The 14,572-nt window shown below is 39.3% G+C and overlaps 1 non-coding gene across 1 annotated transcript; it reads right to left on the bottom strand.

Annotated features, from left to right (window-relative positions):
* Positions 1 to 14,180: 14,180 nt before the first annotated feature.
* Positions 14,181 to 14,288, bottom strand: LOC148544674 (small nucleolar RNA R71). The gene has a single exon (XR_015901765.1). It is a non-coding gene; the product is annotated as a small nucleolar RNA R71 (small nucleolar RNA).
* Positions 14,289 to 14,572: the final 284 nt, after the last annotated feature.

The following is a 14,572-nucleotide window of genomic DNA, read 5'->3' as shown; positions in this document are numbered from 1 at the left end:
AAGTCCAATTGGCGTGATCTCAACTGCGTTGGAAAGTAGACATCTTGGGCTTTCCCGTAATATATAATAGTTCATACTTTGCCCGAGATTTGATGGCCCAAACTGGCACTAAAAGCCAGCCTAAAACTTTCTGGCGTAAAATGCCAGAACTGGCACCAGAATTGGAGTTAAACGCCCAAACTGGCACCCAAACTGGCGTTTAACTCCAAGAACAGCCTATTCGGCCATGCCTAGACCTCTTTCACTTGTGTATTTTCAACGGTGGAGTTTCTACACCCCATAGATTAAGGTGTAGAGCTCTGCTGTTCTTCATGAATTAATGCAATTACTACTGTTTTCTATTCAATCACGCTTGATTCTATTCTAAGATACTCACTCGTACTTCAATCTGGAGAATGATATGATCCATGACACTCATTATTATTCCCAATTCTATGAACGCATGCCTGACAACCACTTCCGTTCTATCTGAGCTCAACGTAGTCATTGGGCGACAGTTTGAGTGCATATCTCTTGGGTATCTAATACACGGACCGAGTCCGTGAGACTAGTATCTTCGTGGTATAGGCTAGAACCATTGGCAGCCATTCCTGAGATCCGGAAAGTCTAAACCTTGTCTGTGATATTCCGAGTAGGATCTGAGAAGGGATGACTATGACGAGCTTCAAACTTGCGAATGTTGGGCGCAGTGACAGTGTGCAAAAGGACAAGGGTCCTATTCCGACGCTAGCAGGAACCGACAAATGATTAGCCGTGCGGTAGCTGTACTTGGTATTTTTCATCCGAGACGAGAAATCCGACAGTTGATTAGCCGTGCAGAGATCATACCTGGTATTTTTCATCCGAGAGGATCATACAGCTTGCCATGGAAGGAAGCACGCATGATTGAGTGCGTATCTCTTGGGTCTCTAATACACGGACCGAGTCCGTGAGATTAGTATCTTCGTGGTATAGGCTAGAACCATTGGCAGCCATTCCTGAGATACGGAAAGCCTAAACCTTGTCTGTGGTATTCCGAGTAGGATCTGGGAAGGGATGACTGTGACGAGCTTCAAACTTGCGAATGTTGGGCGCAGTGACAGTGTGCAAAAGGATAAGGGTCCTATTCCGACGCTAGCGGGAACCGACAGATGATTAGCCGTGCGGTAGCTGTACTTGGTATTTTTCATCCGAGACGAGAAATCCGACAGTTGATTAGCCGTGCAGAGATCGTACCTGGTATTCTTCATCCGAGAGGATCATACAGCTTGCCATGGAAGGAAGCACGCATGATTGAGTGCGTATCTCTTGGGTTTCTAATACACGGACCGAGTCCGTGAGATTAGTATCTTCGTGGTATAGGCTAGAACCATTGGCAGCCATTCCTGAGATCCGGAAAGTCTAAACCTTGTCTGTGCTATTCCGAGTAGGATCTGGGAAGGGATGACTGTGACGAGCTTCAAACTTGCGAATGTTGGGTGCAGTGACAGTGTGCAAAAGGATAAGGGTCCTATTCCGATGCTAGCGGGAACCGACAGATGATTAGCCGTGCGGTAGCTATACTTGGTATTTTTCATCTGAGACGAGAAATCCGACAGTTGATTAGCCGTGCAGAGATCATACCTGGTATTTTTCATCCGAGAGGATCATACAGCTTGCCATGGAAGGAGGCACGCATGATTGGAAGAAGACAATAGGAAAGCAGAGGTTTAGAAGGAATAAAGCATCTCCAAACTCTTATCTAAAATTTCCACCAATGAATCACATAAGTATCGTTATTTATTTTATGTTTTATTTTTCTTTTAATTATCAAAACCTCATAACCATTTGAATCCGCCTGACTGACATTTACAAGACGACCATAGCTTGCTTCAACCCGACAATCTCCGTGGGATCAACCCTTACTCACATAAGGTTTATTACTTGGACGACCTAGTGCACTTGCTGGTTAGTTGTGCGGAGTTGTGAAAAGTGTGAATCACAATTTCGTCCACCAAGTTTTTGGTGCCATTGCCGGGAATTATTCGAGTTTGGTCAACTGACGGCTCATCTTGTTGCTTAGATCGTGTAGTTTTATTTAATGTTTAAGCTTTTTAATTTTATTTTCGAAAAAAAAATAATATTTTGTACTTCAGAATTTTTAAGAATGAATTCTAGAGCTTCTTGAGATATGTTGAAACATGGCTCGCTGTTAAGCCATGTCTAATCTTTTGGACCGAGGTTTCCACTTTCCATTGTAGAAAGGACATGTCTGTATTGGTTATGCTGAAGCTTGGCTTGCTGATAAACCCATATTTCATGAGTTCTTTTGTGCTTAATTTGAGTGATTTATATAATCCTTCACCTGCTTATTCACATTAATTGCATGGTTTTACTTTCCCTTCCTTATTATGTCATATTATGAAAAACATGTTTCCTAAGCTTTAAGAATTAATTATTTTAATTACCTTTATTTCCATTCGATGTCGTGATTAGTGTGTTGAGTAGTTTCAGATTTTCTAAGGCAGAATGACTTAAAGGATGGAAAAGGAAACATACAAAATAGGAAGGAGAAAGCAAAACGGAGCTTTAAGGAAACTGGTATCCACGCGATCGCATGGATGACGCGATCGCGTGCCAAGCACGAATCACCAGCGACGCGGCCGCATGACTGACACGACCGCGTGGCAAGGAAAAGCTCCGAATGATGCGACCGCGTGACCCACGCGGACGCGTGACAGAGGCCACGCACCAGAAATTGCAGAAAACGCTCATAGCAATTTCTGAAGCCCTTTTTGGCCCAGATCCAAGTACAGACAGTATAGACCAGAGGTTATAAAGTGTGGGAATGCATCCATTCAAAGAGAGCTGGCATATTTTACTTTTCAATGATTTAGATTTAGTTGAGAGGGAGATCTTCTCTCTCTCTCTCTTAGGATTTAGGATTTCTTCTTATTTTAAGAGTGACTCTCAATCCAGGTTTTATATTTCTTTGTTTTAAACTTCCCTTTCACTTTATTTATTTATTTCAATATCTGAGTTGGCTATTTACCTTTATAATTGGATCTATGAATTCTTCCATGTTACAGACTGTTATTTGAATTAATAATAATTGAGGTATTTTTAGTTTATGATTGTTCTCTTTGATTTAAGTTACCATTGCTTCCCATCTAAGGATATTTTTATCATTCCAGCAATTTTACTTTTTCCCCTTTTGGTTCCAGTTAAGAATTTAGTAACTCAACAGTTATTAAACTCAACATAATTGATAATCGTTATCTTGCTAATTAAGCTGAACTTAAATAATCCCAACCTTTTCTTAGGAAATAAATAGGATTCAAAGGCCAGATTAATTAGTCCCTTGAATCTCCTTTGCTTTAGTAAGGGTTGACCAAGTAGAGTTTAGATTCAACTTTCATTATAGTTGGGAGAGATAACTACGTTGGACCTCCAACTTCCCTTACCTTGCCAAAAGTCTGCTTTACAGATTTATTTATTTTAATTGCCATTTACTTTACTTGTCATTTAAATTACTTGCTTCTCATCTTCTAAACCCCGATTACAACCTTTATAGCCAATAATAAGAACATACTTCCTCGCAGTTCCTTGAGAAGACGACCCGAGGTTTGAATACTCGGTTAACAATTTCTAAAGGGGTTTGTTACTTGTGACAACCAAAACGTTTGTATGAAAGGACTTTTGAAGGTTTAGAAACTATACTTGCAACAAGGATTTATCCGCGAATTTCTAGACCACACAAAAGTTCCTCTCATCAAAATGGCGCCGTTGCCGAGGAGCTGCTAACGTGTGCCTTATTATTGGTTATTGTAAATATTTTTCTTTTGCTTGTTTATTTATTTTTGTTTTTCCTTTTTAACTTTATTTGCTACTATGAACTCTCACCCCTCTCGCTTTGAGTTTGGTTCTAATATTATTAAAGGAAATAGAAGTTACAGCAGGAATGTGCATCAAGGTCAGACCAATCAAAGATGGATGGAACCAAGAGGATCTAATCAACCCTTTTGGCAGCAACACCCTCCGAGATATCCTGGACAAAGACCATTCTACAGTGCATACCCAGCTGAAAGACATGGTGGACAGCCTTGTAACTACCAACAAGCCCCACCCCGTGCATATAAACCATCCTTTCAACATAACCTCGAACCACCACACTCACAAGCTTCTCTTCACCATTCACCACCATATGATCCTTCCTTACCCCAATACCAATCTAATCGCTCCCAATCACCACCACTTTTCTTTGTATCATGTCCAAGTCCAGCAACCCAAGAAGCAGAGGATCGCCTAAGGGAAACAGTAATTAAATTTCAAACAACCATTCAACAACTGGGGCAAGCGATGATTCAATGGGCTTCTAGGCGCTCAAATACACAAGGATCAGCCACAGCTCCATGTGGACAGCCCAATGAAGAGCAGAGCATGAAGGAATTGCCAAAAACTCCAGTGGACAAGACAGAGCATGAATTTGTACTAGAACAATTAGAAGAAGCTGTCATTGTTCAAGAAGAAGAGTTGGTCGAAGACCTAGGAGATGCTGAACTTCCATGGGAATCCAGAATTGAGGAAAACGCCGTCAAGGAGACTACAGTTGATGCTAAGGAGGATATTTCTCCAAGGCAAGTCATTTATGAAGAATCAGACAAAATAATCCAAGAAACAAATTCCCTCGATAATGATAGTCACAAGTCTAACTCTCTTACTGATGAACTTGCATTCGCAAGTGAATTCTCTGAGATCGAAGAATCTTCCCCAAGTGAATATGAAGATGATGCAGAGGTAGATTTCTCTCAACCTCCAATCTATGACTCAAGTGATGAGGAAGACATAGAAGACTTTGACCAGGACACAGATACAATTGAAGATCTTTGCAAAGAAGTGGAGGAATTCACAGAAGAGCATAAGGAAACGGAACTTGCAGAACCACCAAAAACACCTATCCCAAGGCCATTACCACCTAATACAAGCTTCAAGTGGGTACAATCCTTAACTTATAATTTTACTTATTCACTTGAATATGGTTTGCTTGAAACAGATGGCCAGCTTAGAGCTCTCTGTGGCTTTAAGAGTAAAAGGGAAATGGCTCGTACTCAGAGCTGGTGCACAAGGCTCCATAAGGTTCCACGCTTCACTTCGAAGTACATGGATTGGTATCATGCTCAATTACATGGATCACGGAAAACGTTTGGTCACCAAGGTGAGATTCTACTTTTTAACCCGCCCGAATGGAAACATGCAGATCAAGACGGAGGCGGATTTAAAAGCAAGGCTTGGAATCCTGGACTCTATCCTGACATTCGTAGTCCCGGGAGCCTGAAAATCTATTTGGAGCTGCTCAGAAGCTTTGCATGCTTAGTTTGGGACCCCGGAGGCTATTGGCATTCCAAGCACTGGTGGAGATTTTTAGACGAATTTAAACATAAGCCACCATAACAGGATACTCCTCCAATGTCCAACTTAAGGACTTTAACTAAAAGTGCTAGGTGGGAGACAACCCACCATGGTATGGTCGCTTCTTTTTCAATTTATTTCTTGTTAAATGCTTTCATTTTTCCTTTTTCATTTTAATCTATTAAACCTGGAATCATGCATAGCATTCATGTTAATCATTGCATTCTGCATTTTTCATGCATATAAAAAAAAGGGTGCACGAGGCGACCGCATGCCCCATGCGATCGCGTCATATTGCGAAAAAACACCACCCGCGCGATCGCGTGACCCACGCAGCCGCGTGATATATATATATCGGCGTAAGGATCCAACGAACAGAAAGTTAGGCTGGAATCGTGCGGCCCTTGTGGGTTTCGCACAAATTGGCCCACGCGATCGCATGCCCCATGCGATCGCGTCACTTGCACCATACCAATCCCACGCGACCGCATGAGCGACGCGATCGCGTCACATGGATTGCACATCACCCCAAAAGAAGACAGAGAGTTGCGCTAAAACGGTGCTGGAGTCGTGCGTTTCGCACGAATTTCAGTGACGCGATCGCGCGACCCATGCGATCGCGTCACCCCTCTTTCCCCCCTCTCATGCGATCGCGCCGCCCACGCGATCGCGTCACTCCCATTTTTGCCCCAACCACGCGACCGCGTGCCCCACGCGGCCGCGTGGATTCGAAAATATAACCCCCCAGCCACGCGAACCCTATCAGTCGCGAAGCCCCCCACCCCCAACCATCTTCTCCCTCTCTGCTCCCTCTCCCTCCAACCACCACCCAGCACCACCTAGCCGCCACTACGCCACCACCCAGACGCCGCCGCCATGCCGGACGCCGCCGCCGCAACCCCTTCCCCTCCCTTCTTCTCCCTTCTTCCTCTCTCCTCCCCTCTCCACCACTGCCCTCCGCGACCACCGCCCCCCACGACGGCCATCCAGCCGCGCCGCCCCCCTCTCTCCGCCACCCACCCGCAAACCACCCCTTCTCCTATCACTAACCCGAAACCCTCCCTCCGCCACTGCCCCCATCAGCTGCCACCGCGACACCGTGCCCCGCCACCGTGCCGGACGCCGCCACAGCCACCTTCTTCCCCGTTCCACCCCTCCCACCTACCAGGTTCCGCAAAACGCAATCTCCTTTTATCCGTTCGTCATTTTTCTGTAATTTTTTCCGTTTTTGTTCATACTTAGGATAGATAGATATGCATGCTGTAGTGGAATTTTTAGGTTGTTAGGTAGCTTAGGCTGTGGTTAGTGGATCTAGGTCTGTTTACTTGCACTGTTCCTGTTTATGTTTTATCCTAACTGCACTTCTGCTGTTCCTGTGACCTCATTCATATGCTATGATTTCTTGCAATTGCTGCTTGTTACTCCAAATTTTCCTATTTCTATTCATTACTGGTAACTGCAGCAAGTTTTTAATTCATATGAACTGCTATGATTGCTGTTTATTTTCTGGGACAATCCAATTTTAGCCGGAATGCTGCCCAAATTTTTTAAAATTGTTTTCATTCATGTTTTGGTTTGGCATTTCTGAAATCTGTTTTACTCTGCTTTACCCAAACCATTTCATGAATGCTATGGCAGACATTCTTATCCTATTTGATTTCCTGGTTCATAAACTGCATTTGTGATTCACTGATTCCAATTTTTTCTTTCTTTATTTATATTCGAATCAGCATCACCCTGTTTTCCTTGTTCGATTATGAGTACTTCAATTCTTACCTGTGAATCCTTGTTATATGGAATTTTTCTATGCCACTTACTTTAACCCGCACTTTACTAACTCACTAATTTTAATTTACTAATTTCCTTTTCAAATTCTAACCATACTAACCCTTTTGATCTCTTTTCTGTTTATTTTCACTTTTCTCTAACTTTCTAACCATGGCATATTGTTTATTTTTCCATTTAACATAAATTCAATCACATTTCATTTACTCATTTTCCTTATTCTATTTCTCCCTTGCTGCTTTGAGTTTCCTTTGTTTAATTGCCTAATTGCTTTCCTATTTTTATCCATTTCCTGATTTTCTGTTTTTCAAGATGTCTGCCTCACAAAGGAAAGGAAAAGGCAAGGCTACTGGCAAGCGCAAGAGAGGAGATTCCTCCCAGTCCATCATTGCTCTAATGCACGATTCTTCATGGCGGGAGAAGAACTTCACACAGCAGGAAAAAGCTGACCAGCTACTCCCTGCGAATGACCCTATAAAATTTGCAAACCGGTACTGTGAGCTGAAGTACCCGGCTTTTGCAAACTCCAGAAATCTATATCTGAAACAAACTCTGAAGATTCCAGAAGCACTCCAGCAGTACACCACTGAGCAAATCAAGCAAAGGGGCTGGTTCTTTCTAGAAAGAACACTGACAGAGGTCAATTCATCTTGGGTACGGGAATTCTACTGCAACTACTATCTTACTACCCTAGATGCAGTGAACCTGAGAGGAAAACAAATTCTGGTCACTGAAGAGGCCTTAGAGGACATTCTCCGGCTCCCAGCCAAGTCCAATCAGCCTGATGGTTATTCAAAGGATGAGGAGGACATGCGTCAGATGCAGTTTGATTGGGATGCTGTAAAGGCACGGATAGCTCTCGACCCGACAGTCCCTTGGGAGATGGGTCAGGACACTACCATGCCTAGAGGGATCAAGAGAGCATACTTAAACGATGAGGCTCGGTTATGGCATCAGATCTTGAGTAATTATGTGATGCCGAGTACTCACGAGACAGAGATCCCGGCTGCTATGATCACCCTCCTTTGGTGTGTGCTGGAGGGTAAGGACCTTTATCTGCCACGTTTCATTCGGCATTATATGGCCAGGGTCCACGTCCGAGGCACCCTCCCCTTTCCATATCTAGTTACACAGCTTGGCCGTCGAGCTGACGTGCCATGGGAGGCTGCCGATGAGAGACCACCAGCGGCGGATTGCAGGAAGATCATTCCGCACAACCGGAACTTCTTAGCCTTGGGCCACAGACCACCACCATTCGCTGCTACCGATGAGTCAGCCCCACCGTCTGCTGGACCCTCTTCCTCCACTGCTGCACCACCTACCCCTGCGACCACCACTGCACCTCCACCTGCCACAGAGCCCGTCTATCATCTGGTGCACCGCTTGTTTCGACGACTTGACCAGATGGAGCGTCGCAACAAGCGGCACTATGAGCACCTAAAGCTGATGATACGCTCCGGTGACATCCCCTCTGAGCCCGACACACCATCCGAGGCATCTGAGGAGGAGGCGGATGCACCCGAGGCAGAGATCCATCCCCAGGAGGCAGCACCAGCCGCACCACAGGCAGCGGTCCCACATCAGATTGAGGCTGCGGATCTTGAGATCCCGATCTAGTCAGCACCTCCTCCACAGCAGCCAGACCCTTAGCCCACCACCACCACCGAGACTCTAGCTACCATCCCTCCCAGTGATGACACTCCTTCACACCCGGCTTGATTGAGCATCGAGGACGATGCTTCCTTTTAAGTGTGGGGAGGTCGCCATCTCTGGCGTTTATTTTGGTGAACCACTACATCTTTTTTCTTTTATTTTGGATATTTTTTTGTATTTTTCTTTTTACTGTTATTTTCTGAGTACTTATACATTGCTTTTATGTATTTTTACTCTATTTTTTGCATTTTGCATCTTTAGTTCATATTTTATCCATTTAGTTTATTTTAGTTATTTAGTTTAGTTTGTAATTCTGATTTATTAGTGGATTAATTAGTAAAGTTTACCCTTTTTAGCATAAGATAGTATAGTTTAAATAGAAAAATATAAAAAGGAAGTAAGTTAGGAAATTGAACATATCAGATTTAAATCCACAAACCTTATATATAGCATTACATGACGTAGTTAAGCTGACAACATTTCATCAAGGAGGAACATTAAAACTTTAAAAGCTACCCTAAATAATTTTTTTATGAGAATAATGGAAATTTTTAACTAAACCTGCATACAATATATAAATGATATATGATGCTTGAGTTAGAGAACACACAGCCTGTGAGTCTTGAGCTTAAATTGTATGGTTGCATTCAAACCATAATTTCATTTCTGTGTGTTTCATTTCTTTTTATTCTGATGTTCTTTACTTTGCTTTAATCTATATGTCCAATTATAGAATATAGAATGTAGATACATACCAAGAGAATGATTGAGGCCATCATTTGATTTCAGCTCACTTACCCCAAATTAGCCTGCCTTTTACATCACCCTTGTTAGCCCCCTTGAGCCTTTTAAACCCCTTTATTCTATTTAGCCAAATTACTAGCCTTAAGCAGAAAAACAAAAGAAAATCCCAAGTGAATCATTGGTTAGCTTAAGATAGAAAATTATAAATAGAAAAAAATGTGAGAAACCTTTTGGGAACATGGGTAATAGAAACAAAAGGGTAGAAAAGTTAAAAGGAATAAAAATAAAATTTGGGAAGCATGCTCATGAGAAAATCTAGGTGATTCAATTACCATGTGCATTAAAAAAAATTATTTTACTTTTCAACATCTAAATAAAAGGGGATACAAAAGAAATTCCCCAATGCAAAATAAAAACAATGCACATGGGATAAAAATAAAAAGTGAAACATGAGCATGTAACAATAAGTGGGATAATATGGGAAAATAGGTAAAAAGATTTTATTTTACTAAATATGTATGTTAGGTGAGATCTTAGTCTAATTAAGGATTCACTTATTAGCTCACTTGACCCTATACATAAATCCTTACCTTTACTTTGACCCCATTACAACCTCAATTAAAGTCCTCATGACTTTTTGGTATGACTATATTCTATAATTGTTGATTGGTTAGATGAAAAACAAAGCTATAGAAATTAAAAATAAAAAGAAAAATAGAATGAATAAACCCAAAACACACTGAGTGACTAGAGAGTAAACACAAAATCCAGTGAGGGTTCAATAACTCATCAACATATATCTATGCTTAAATTTACTAATTGTTTTGCAAGTTTGTACAATGTTTTCTTTCCCATCTCATTTGCTAAAATGCTTTATTATTTAAGGGTTGGCTATATATATACATGACTCCTTGAGAATGTGAATTAACTTGACTACATGTAAGCTTTATATATGAGTGAATAAATTAGAGTTGCATGATGCATCATTCATTTAGGTAGTTGCATTTAAATTAGGTTGCATTGCATGACATTCCATCACTTTAACCTTAATTATTTACCTTGGATTTAGCATGAGGACATGCTAGTGTTTAAGTGTGGGGAGGTTGATAAACCCATATTTCATGAGTTCTTTTGTGCTTAATTTGAGTGATTTATACAATCCTTCACCTGTTTATTCACATTAATTGCATGGTTTTACTTTCCCTTCCTTATTATGTCATATTGTGAAAAACATGTTTCCTAAGCTTTAAGAATTAATTATTTTAATTACCTTTATTTCCATTCGATGCCGTGATTAGTGTGTTGAGTAGTTTCAGATTTTCTAAGGCAGAATGACTTAAAGGATGGAAAAGGAAACATACAAAATAGGAAGGAGAAAGCAAAACGGAGCTTTAAGGAAACTGGTATCCACGCGATCGCATGGATGACGCGATCGCGTGCCAAGCACGAATCAGCAGCGACGCGGCCGCATGACTGACGCGGTCGCATGACTGACGCAACCGCGTGGCAAGGAAAAGCTCCGAATGACGCGACCGCGTGACCCACGCGGACGCGTGACAGAGGCCACGTACCTAAAATTGCAGAAAACGCTCATAGCGATTTCTGAAGCCCTTTTTGGCCCAGATCCAAGTACAGACAGCATAGACCAGAGGTTATAAAGTGTGGGAATGCATCCATTCAAAGAGAGCTGGCATATTTTACTTTTCAATGATTTAGATTTAGTTGAGAGGGAGATCTTCTCTCTCTCTCTCTTAGGATTTAGGATTTCTTCTTATTTTAAGAGTAACTCTCAATCCAGGTTTTATATTTCTTTGTTTTAAACTTCCCTTTCACTTTATTTATTTATTTCAATATCTGAGTTGGCTATTTACCTTTATAATTGGATCTATGAATTCTTCCATGTTACAGACTGTTATTTGAATTAATGATAATTGAGGTATTTTCAGTTTATGATTGTTCTCTTTGATTTAAGTTACCATTGCTTCCCATCTAAGGATATTTTTATCATTCCAGCAATTTTACTTTTTCCCCTTTTGGTTCTGGTTAAGAATTTAGTAACTCAACAGTTATTAAACTCAACATAATTGATAATCGTTATCTTGCTAATTAAGCTGAACTTAAATAATCCCAACCTTTTCTTAGGAAATAAATAGGATTCAAAGGACAGATTAATTAGTCCTTTGAATCTCCTTTGCTTTAGTAAGGGTTGACCAAGTGGAGTTTAGATTCAACTTTCATTATAGTTAGGAGAGATAACTACGTTGGACCTCCAACTTCCCTTACCTTGCCAAAAGTCTGCTTTACAGTATTTATTTATTTTAATTGCCATTTACTTTACTTGTCATTTAAATTACTTGCTTCTCATCTTCTAAACCCCGATTACAACCTTTATAGCCAATAATAAGAACATACTTCCCCGTAGTTCCTTGAGAAGACAACCCGAGGTTTGAACACTCGGTTAACAATTTTTAAAGGGGTTTATTACTTGTGACAACCAAAACGTTTGTATGAAAGGACTTTTGAAGGTTTAGAAACTATACTTACAACGAGGATTTATCTGCGAATTTCTAAACCACACAAAAGTTTCTCTCATCACTGGCCATTTGGCCATGTCTAATTCTTTTGGACCGAAGTTTTAGACTAACATTGCATGAATCCTGGAATCCTTATTAAAAATTTTGAATTTTTTTATTTTCTTTTCCCAAAATAATTTCAAAAAAAGATAAAAAAATTTAATAAATTCATAAAACCAAAAATTTTGTGTTTCTTGTTTGAGTCTTGTGTCAAATTTTAAGTTTGGTGTCAATTGCATGTTTTAATTTTCCTTAGATTTTTGAAAATATATGCATTGTGCTCTTCTTTGATCTTTAAGTTGTTCTTGATGATTTTCTTTGTTTAATCTTGTGATTTTCTTGTTTTGTGTTTCTTGTTGTTTTTCATATGCATTTTTGAATTATTAGAGTCTAAACATTAAAAATTTTTAAGTTTGGTGTCTTGCATGTGTTTCTTTTCTTAAAAATTTTCAAAAATATGTTCTTGATGTTCATCATGATATTTAAAGTGTTCTTGGTGTTCATCTTGACATTCAAAGTGTTCTTACATGCATTATTTGTTTTTATCTTAGTTTCTTATGTTTTGTGTCATTGAGTTATTTTTTTCTCTCTTCATTAATTCAAAAAAAATAAAAAATAATATCTTTCCCTTATTTTACTCATAATAATCGAAATTTTGAATTGATTTGGTCAAAAAAATTTTAAAAAATTTAGTAGTTTCTTGTTAGTCAAGTCAAAATTTCAATTTAAAAATTTTATCTTTTCAAATCTTTTTCAAAATCAAATCGTTTTCATTTTTCTTCTTCACATTTTCGAAAACTTTGTTAGCATCTAATGTTTTGATTCAAAAAAATTTCAAGTTTGTTACTTTCCTATTAAGAAAGGTTCAATCTTTAAATTCTAGAATCATATATTGTAGTTTCTTGTTAGTCAAGTCATCAACTTTAATTTTCAAAATCAAATATTTTTAATTTCCTTTTCAAATCTTTTTTAAAATATATTTCAATCATATCTTTTTCAAAACTTAATTTCAAAATCTTTTTCTAACTTCTTATCTTTTCAAAATTTATTTTCAAATCTTTTTTCAATTAACCACTTGACTTATTTGTTTTGATTTTAAAAAGTTTACTATTTCTTATCATTTTCAAAATCACCTAACTACTTTTCTCTCTCTCTAATTTTCAAAAATCACTAACCACTTTTTCAAATTTCTTTTTAATTAACTAATTGTTTTAAATTTAATTTTATTTTATTTCTTTTTCGAATACTAACCAATAATTAAAATAAAAACAAGAATATTTTTCTTTTATTTTAATTAATATTCGAATACACACTCTCTCTCATCTCCTTCTATTTATTTTATTTATCTACTAACACTTCTCTTCTTAAAAATTCGAACCCTCTTCCTCTCTCTGTGTTCAAATTCTTCTTCTTCTCCCTTCTTTATTCTAATCTTCTACTCTTCTACTCACATAAAGGAATCTCTATACTGTGACATAGAGGATTCCTCTTCTTTTCTGTTCTCTTCTTTTTCATATGAGCAGGAACAAGGATAAGAACATTCTTGTTGAAGCTGATCCTGAACCTGAAAGGACTCTGAAGAGGAAGCTAAGAGAAGCTAAAGCACAAAACTCTGGAGAGGACCTAACAGAAATTTTCGAAAAAGAAGAAGACATGGCAACCGAAAATAACAACAATGGTGGAGATGCAAGGAAGGTGCTTGGCGACTTTACTACACCAACTTCTGACTTCTATGGAAGAAGCATCTCAATTTCTGCAATTGGACCAAACAACTTTGAGCTTAAGCCTCAATTAGTTTCTCTAATGCAGCAGAATTGCAAGTTTCATGGACTTCCATTGAAAGATTCTCATCAGTTTTTAGCTGAATTCTTGTAAATCTGTGACACTGTTAAGACCAATGGGGTTAATCCCAAGGTCTACAGACTTATGCTTTTCCCCTTTACTGTAAGAGACAGAGCTAGGATATGGTTGGACTCACAACCTAAAGAAAGCCTGAACTCTTGGGAAAAGTTGGTCAATACTTTCTTGGCCAAATTCTTTCCACCTCAAAAGTTGAGCAAGCTTAGAGTGGAAGTCCAAACCTTTATATAGAAGGAAGGTGAATCCCTCTATGAAGCTTGGAAAAGATACAAGCAATTGATCAGAAGGTGCCCTTCTGACATGCTTTCAGAATGGAGCATTTTATGTATATTCTATGATGGTCTGTCTGAATTGTCCAAGATGTCATTGGATCACTCTGCTGGTGGATCTCTTCATCTGAAGAAGATGCCTGCAGAAGCCCAGGAACTCATTGAAATGGTTGCAAATAACCAGTTCATGTACACTTCTGAAAGAAATCCTATGAATAATGGGATGACTCAGAAGAAAGGAGTTCTTAAGATTGATACACTGAATGCCATATTAGCTCAAAATAAAATATTGACTCAGCAAGTCAATATGATTTCTCAGAA

This window comes from Arachis ipaensis, chromosome B9 (genome assembly GCF_059453495.1).
Source record: "Arachis ipaensis isolate K30076 ecotype BB chromosome B9, ASM5945349v1, whole genome shotgun sequence".
Taxonomy (NCBI): Eukaryota; Viridiplantae; Streptophyta; class Magnoliopsida; order Fabales; family Fabaceae; genus Arachis; species Arachis ipaensis.
Note: the sequence above shows the minus strand (reverse complement) of the source record. Positions and strands in the feature narration are given on the sequence as shown.